Below are 7,907 nucleotides of genomic sequence, written 5' to 3'. Positions count from 1 at the left end.
GATGGAAGTACAACAACTAAAAAAAAAAAAATTTTAATATTAAAAATATCAGCTTTTGGTTTTATTTCTCATCAAACACAAAACAACTTTAAGGAAATAGTGTTAAACCTTATCTAAAGGAATTTTAATTTTAATCCATTTTAATTTTAAATTAATTTTAAATTTTAAATTTAATCTTAATTTAATTGGCTCCACTTCCAAAGATGCACGACTGCAAAGAAACTTTGTTTGTCTGTACACCGTGAAAAATACATCGGTTCCCTGTTTTACGAAAGTCCTAAAAGCATGTAGCCTCAGGGGCGAAGATCAACGAAACACTCCAGGCACGTTCCCAACAAGGTTACAAAATGCTCGGGATATGTTGTGCTGTTAGCTGTGTAACAGTCATCAGAGAAACCCTGAAATACAATCTTGTTCGATCCTAAAGGAGTTAGATCGGATCTTCAATCAGAAGAGACCACTGATCTGCTGTCTGGAGTTTGATGATTCCTCGCTGCACTCTGTGCTCAGGATAAAACATGGATTTCACACACTCAGATTAATCTCAAATCAATGCAACTTCAAACATGATACTAACCTGACAAGTCTGCAGACATGCTGTAATATTTGGTGGATTATTTAGAAACTGTTCAAGCACAGATATTACACACATCAGACTGTATATATGCTGATTGGGTTTAATATGAACAAAATCAAACTGACGAGCAGAATACTGACATCACCTGTAACTCACTCTCTCCTGAGCCATTTATTTACACCACTCTTCAACTGTCATTCTTCTACTGCAGTGGCAAACGAAAAGCTGTAAAAATACTTTTTTTCTTTCTGTTTTTTTTTTTTTTTTTTAAGAGCAATAATTTCCCCCCATTGGAGACCAAAATCAGACAAATTTACACAAATCCAGACTTTTTAAAATAGGGGCTGCCATTGTGATGTTTTCAAGACACTTTGGAAATATTAAGACTAAATAAGATTATTGTATTTTATGAATATTCAATTATTATAGTAGATTCAAAATTTAGATTAAATTATGTAAAAATCTTATATCTAAAGTTATCAGTGTAGCACCACAGACACTAATAAAGAAATAGCAAAATGTATTTAATTAAAGGAATCCAATTAAATAATAAAAAAGATATTAATAAAGAATGAACACAACACACCCCTCAGATCAGCTATGAACTGCTATGACCTTTACACACAGGAAGTTAACACAAAGTTTGGGGATTGACACTGTTTTTTGTTAAAATTGTAAGATATATATTTATATGGTCGCTGTGATTTTGCAAAGTAAGATATGTTCCTGGATCAGCATTACTGTCCAAAAATACAGACTTAACCCAATCCCTACCCCTAAACCTAACTCTACCCATAATTTATTCCTAAAATCAGTGGGAAATGATATCTGATTAACAAGAGTGTAGAAGCACCTAACACTGATCATAAGCCTAAAACTGATATTTCCTGAAGAGTTATCCCTCAATTCTGATTGGAATGATGTTCCAGGAACATGCACTTGGTCAAATCACGCTCACCATATTTATATATATCCAGTCCGTCTGCGATTACATGAAGAAGCAGAACAAACTGACAGACTCAATCCAGAAGAGCTGTGACAACGTCTCCAAGACGCTTGAAGAAACCTTACTCTTGGAGACGTTGGCACAGTTCTTCTGGACTGAGTCTGTCTCAGTTTCTTCTGCTTCTCCATGTAATCTCAGATAGACTGATGATGATCAGATCACATCTCTGTGTGAAGCACTGGCTGCTGTCAGACTCCTTGTGCGGACAAAAATCTCTCTGGATTATTACAATTAATGCCAAAAGGAATGCTTGGAAATGTAAACTGATATTTCCTACTGTCACACTACAGCAAAAGATAGAAATAACTGACTTAAAACCATTTTTGGATGCAATTGCTGATTCTTACAGTGCTGTTACGATAAATGTCAGTCTAAAAATGTTCCTATCATAGCAAACAGCTGTTAGAGCCACATAACAGATGCAAACAAACATGGATTACCGGCAGCTCTGTTGTTATTGTTAATGTCTTGAGGTGAATGGAGTTTAAAGCTAAACTCTATTTAGGTCATGCAGCGTTTTCAGCCTTATTAGCTCTAGATTTGCTAGAAGACGACAGCACAATACTGAAAAGTCATTTTCTCCTCTGTCATTCTGAAAGCTGTATGTTAAAAAAACTCCAGAAGTGACCGTGCATAGAGCCCAATGTAATCACTTTCAGACACCAGCGAGTGTTTGAATTAACTTACGATTGCGATCCGATGGGAATTCTGATGGTATGTAATACACGGTTTTGTGATATAGTTTTCATTCATTTCCCGCTCGCTGGTGAGGAGCTGGGGAACAGGGGCAGTTGTGGCCTAATGGTTAGAGCGTTGGACTTGTAATCCAAAGGTTGCAGGTTTGAGTCTCGGGTCCGGCAGGGATTGTAGGCGGGGGCAGTGAATGACCAGCACTCTCTCTACCTTCAATACCACGACTGAGGTGCGACCTTTGAGCAAGGCACCGAACTCCCAACTGCTGCCCACTGCTCCGGGTGTGTGTTCACGGTGTGTGTGTGTGTGTGTGTTCACTGCTTCAACGCAGAGCACAAATTCCAAGTATGCTCCTATGAGGTCTCGACCCTCCATAGAACTGATCATTTCCACAGACGCTTAATAAAGTGTAATGATAACCACAGAAGCAATGTCTAAAACACAGAGCAAACTGGAACGTGTGTGAATACAGGTAAAATGTGTTCAATGTTTTGAGAAATGTGTCTTTGTTTCGAGAACTGAATGAATGTTTGGAAAATTGGGCCAAATGAATTATAATGTGTTAGCAATCAAAAATAAAATACGTCAGTAAAGACATTTATAATGTTACAAAAGATTTCTATTTCACATAAATGGTGTACTTCCACACTTTATTAAGCAGTACAACCATTTTCAACACTGATAACAATCAGAAATGTTTCTTAAGCAGCAGATCAGCATATTAGAATGATTTCTGAAGACTGGAGAAGTCGAGATCCGACATCACAGGAGAAAAACAAAAACACAGAAAACTGTGATTTTAAGGTGTAAAAATATTTCTCAATATTGCGGTTTTTTGAATACAAACCCGATTACAAAAAAGTTGGGACACTCTACAAATTGTGAGTAAAAAGGGAATGGAATAATTTACAAATCTTATACATTTTATTCACAATAGAATATAGATAACATATCAGATGTTGAAAGTGAGACATTTTGAAATGTCATGCCAAATATTGGCTCATTTTGGATTTCATGAGAGCTACACATTCCAAAAAAGTTGGGACAGGTAGCAATAAGAGGCCGGAAAAGTTAAATGTACATATAAGGAACAGCTGGAGGACCAATTTGCAACGTATTAGGTCAATTGGCAACATGATTGGGTATAAAAAGAGCCTCTCAGAGTGGCAGTGTCTCTCAGAAGTCAAGATGTGCAGAGGATCACCAATTCACCCAATGCTGCGGCCAAAAATAGTGGAGCAATATCAGAAAGGAATTTCTCAGGGAAAAATTGCAAAGAGTTTGAAGTTATCATCATCTACAGTGCATAATATCATCCAAAAATTCAGAGAATCTGGAACAATCTCTGTGCGTAAGGGTCAAGGCCGGAAAACCATACAGGATGCCCGTGATCTTCTGGCCCTTAGACGGCACTGCATCACATACAGGAATGCTACTGTAATGGAAATCACAGCATGGGCTCAGGAATACTTCCGGAAAACATTGTTGGTGAACACAATCCACCGTGCCATTCACCGTTGCCGGCTGAAACTCTATAGGTCAAAAAAGAAGCCATATCTACACATGATCCAGGAGCGCAGGTGTTTTCTCTGGGCCAAGGCTCGTTTTGAAATAAACTGTGGCAAAGTGGAAAACTGTTCTGTGGTCAGACAAATCAAAATTTGAAGTTCTTTTTGGAAAACCTGGGACACCATGTCATCCGGCCTAAAGAGGACAAGGACAACCCAAGTTGTTATCAGCGCTCAGTTCAGAAGCCTGCATCTCTGATGGTATGGGGTTGCATGAGTGCATGTGGCATGGGCAGCTTACACATCTGGAAAGGCACCATCAATGCTGAAAGGTATATCCAAGTTCTAGAACAACATATGCTCCCATCCAGACGTCGTCTCTTTCAGGGAAGACCTTGCATTTTCCAACATGACAATGCCAGACCACATACTGCATCAATTACAACATCATGGCTGCGTAGAAGAAGGATCCGGTACTGAAATGACCAGCCTGCAGTCCAGATCTTTCACCCATAGAAAACATTTGACGCATCATAAAGAGGAAGATGCGACAAAGAAGACCTAAGACAGTTGAGCAACTAGAAGCCTGTATTAGACAAGAATGGGACAACATTCCTATTCCTAAACTTGAGCTACTTGTCTCCTCAGTCCCCAGACGTCTGCAGACTGTTATAAAAAGAAGAGGGGATGCCACACAGTGGTAAACACGCCTTATCCCAACTTTTTGAGATGTGTTGATGCCATGAAATTTAAAATCAACTTATTTTTCCCTTAAAATTATACTATATCAGTTACATTTCTCAGTTTAAACATTTGATATTTCATCTATGTTGTATTCTGAATAAAATATTGAAATTTGAAACTTCCACATCATTGCATTCTGTTTTTATTCACAATTTGTACAGTGTCCCAACTTTTTTGGAATCGGGTTTGTACTTCCTAATCAAATAAATGCAGTTGGTGAACATGAACAAGGAACACTTATGAACATCTGAAGAATAAATAAAATTATTTTGTTAACATCAAATTAGTTGCTCATTCTGTTCCATAAAATGCTGTGAACTATTTGTTTTCTCATTTACAGCATAAAATGTAGGCTACTTTGTACACTTTTGTCCATACAGTTTTGTTTAATCCAAATTGTACTTATCCTGTGTATGTGTGTGGTCTTAGATTCCTGTTCATTTTGTAAATATAATAGCGCAAACAGTCATTGAAACTATGCTGAATCAACATTCCGTTGTCAACATTAAGTCATTGAATCAACATCGAACTCTGATGTTGATTCAACATCATTTTGCACCCTGATTTAATATTGAAACAATGTTGAAATTCTGTCCATAAATCAATGGAATTTCAATGGTATTTCAATTATCAGGAATATTGAAACAATGTTGAAATTTCAACTGAACTAAGGATCAACGTGATTTCAATGGAATTTCAATCGTTTTTAAATGTTAATTTTAAATGTAATGCCATAAATTAAATAGCCTGCTTTATCTACAGCCAGGATGTTAAAAAGTAATGGAACATTTGAAATCTTGTATAAAACACAGAACACACCACACTATTTAAAATCAAATTCATGTTTATTAGCCTCTCTACTCTTTATTTACACTTCATTGTCATCTGATGCCTGCATAAGTTGTCGTCCAGTCCCTCCTGCCCGGTCTGGCGCATAGCGCAGCCACTTTTGCACAGCTTGTGCGAAAGAAAATTGGGTGACGGTAGCTGTCCCCATCTGTTGAGTAAGAGCATCTAAAACAGAAGATAAAATCACAATGCAAAAAAAAAATAGCATTTAAGTTAAACAGAACATATATTTGAACACTTGGAACAAATTCAGTAGCCTAGGCCTATGATTTTTCAATGATCGAATAAGGCAACAAGTCCTCGTGTTGTAGGCTAGATCATATTTCCCCTATATTCAAAGCACTTTTCAAAACTGCCTGTTCATGGATGTATTCGAATTAAAGGGAGGCAAAAAGGATTAGCTTGCAGTGACCTCTTTCATAAGGAAAATGTATGAGGCCAAGTGACTCTAAAAATTTTATGTTTATTATTTTATTAGTTCAGAAGTAGTTGTTAACTCCACAAATTTAATATAAATAACTGGATACTAATTAAAAAGTTAATGTAGATTAGAGTTACCATAGACAAAAGATGTTTTGACAAAATAATCATAGACAAAAACCCGTTGCATTCAGTTTTTGACAAGGTTTTGGGCTGGAAAAACCTTGCTGGCATCTGGCAACCCTGCCGGTCGACAGCTGACATTGCTTCACAACTGAGCTAGATTCACCTGACTCCAATGCTACACTTGGGAATTCAACATGTTCCAGTTCTGCAACAGTGTTGCCTTGCATTTTGGAACCAGTATAGGTTTTCTCATACTGCTGCAGGATTTCTGACTCTGTGGCCCTAAGCATTGATTTAATTTTCCGCCTCTTTGACCAGCGTGATGTCATTGTGCAATTGCAAGTGGTGCAAGTTGTTTGCAGAAATAAAATAAAAATGAAATCAAAAATGTTGTTTTGCTTACTTGGTGTGCAATAGTGATCTGTAAAAGAACAGAAAAGACAAAAATTCACAATCATACAGTGTGACTGTACTTTATACATTCGTACTCAGGTAACCAATCTGTTATTAAAAATATAAAAACAAAGAAAGTTTCATATAAACAACATAATATACAAATTAAATACAGCTACAGTTGATGTAATAGTAGCATTCAAGAAATAAATGTAAAATATAACAAACGAAATACACTTTAATGTAGGCCTATAAAATATACAATTCTCATTAAAGCTAATGAATTACGCCCCATTAACTGGACTCCCCCGCCCCCTCAGATCACCATAAATGTTAAAGGGATTTTAATGCTAACATATGCTTTTTTTATGCTGCACTTTCTTCCTATAGTGAATATCAAGCTACAATATATCTGTTTGTCAGCTCAAATGTTTCAGTGGTAGAACTTTTGCCTAGCGTGTCAGAGGTCCGGGTTTGGGTTTTAACCCACACTCGTATGTTTTTTTTTTTATTTATTTGTCAAAACTGATTATGTTTATCAGTTGTTGTATATCAGACAGGGATACGTTTGTGTATATTTATGTTTAGTAATTTCACCGGAACGAATAGACCGTCTCCACAACGGATTGAAGCGCGTGTCCGAGTGCAGACCTTATACAGTGCAGACTGTACACAGCATCCGGGCCACTGACCGCAGCGACAACAAACACGTTGATCACTTGATAAAAAAATTATAAAAAATAAAACATTTCAACTCTAGATCGCCTCTTATTAAATTAAACTTATTGTAACCTACAATTGATGCTCAGCTAAATAACTGGAGATGTTATATTTATTTGTATTGGTACATTCGTGCCGCAAGTTGTTTCTATTATGAAGTACCGGTATGTGGGCTATGCCACCCCTCCCCTCCCCTCCCAGACGCCAGGCCTGGTTGTCAGGCGCTGTATAATAGTGCGCGCGCTTTGGTTGTAGGCAAACGTGCTCATGGTGCAGAACAGAACGCCAATGAAATGTTTTCCTCAAAAGCAGATCTTGGAGAAGATCATCAAAAATTGTGATTTCGCATAAGCACTAGTATAAAACAACTGTTATCATTTCTGAAAACAAACACAATGGAGAACAAAACTATGGCATGCATATCGCAGCCCTGCTCGAGGATTATTAATATTTTGGATTTGTATTACGACGAGATGGTCTAATCGGCATTTCCAGTTACAACTGGAAAGTTCTGCATTGAATAAAGTAACGTTAAAGGTAAGTCATGTCTTCTGTGTAATTCTGGCCCGCCGCGGTCACTGTTGGTAGCGCTAGATGGAGCACTATGCTAGCGTTGGTTTGGCGGTCAGAAGAAATAACGGTGCTGTGTTAATAGATTTTCACGACACTTATCAATGGGTATAGACATGTATTTTGAGCTAGCTATCATAGACTGTCATAGACTCATCAATAGACTCATCAATAGACTGGACTCGGAGGTTTTGCTAACTTTATAACATAGAAGACAACCACGTACTTTTGGCAGATTTTGACATATTGGTAAAACAAAAAATCTATTTCAGTGACTGCAGCACTGCGTCGGTTACTACAC

The 7,907-nt window shown here is 37.3% G+C and overlaps 1 long non-coding RNA gene across 1 annotated transcript; it reads right to left on the bottom strand.

Moving 5' to 3' along the window:
- Positions 1 to 5,354: 5,354 nt before the first annotated feature.
- Positions 5,355 to 7,860, bottom strand: LOC122147170. Its single transcript, XR_006161447.1, has 2 exons — positions 6,327 to 7,860; positions 5,355 to 5,542 (listed from the first exon to the last, which is right to left on the bottom strand). It is a non-coding gene; the product is annotated as an uncharacterized LOC122147170 (long non-coding RNA).
- Between the last annotated feature and the right edge of the window lie 47 nt (positions 7,861 to 7,907).

This window comes from Cyprinus carpio, chromosome A13, assembly GCF_018340385.1.
Source record: "Cyprinus carpio isolate SPL01 chromosome A13, ASM1834038v1, whole genome shotgun sequence".
In the NCBI taxonomy this organism is placed as follows: Eukaryota; Metazoa; Chordata; class Actinopteri; order Cypriniformes; family Cyprinidae; genus Cyprinus; species Cyprinus carpio.
Note: the sequence above shows the minus strand (reverse complement) of the source record. Positions and strands in the feature narration are given on the sequence as shown.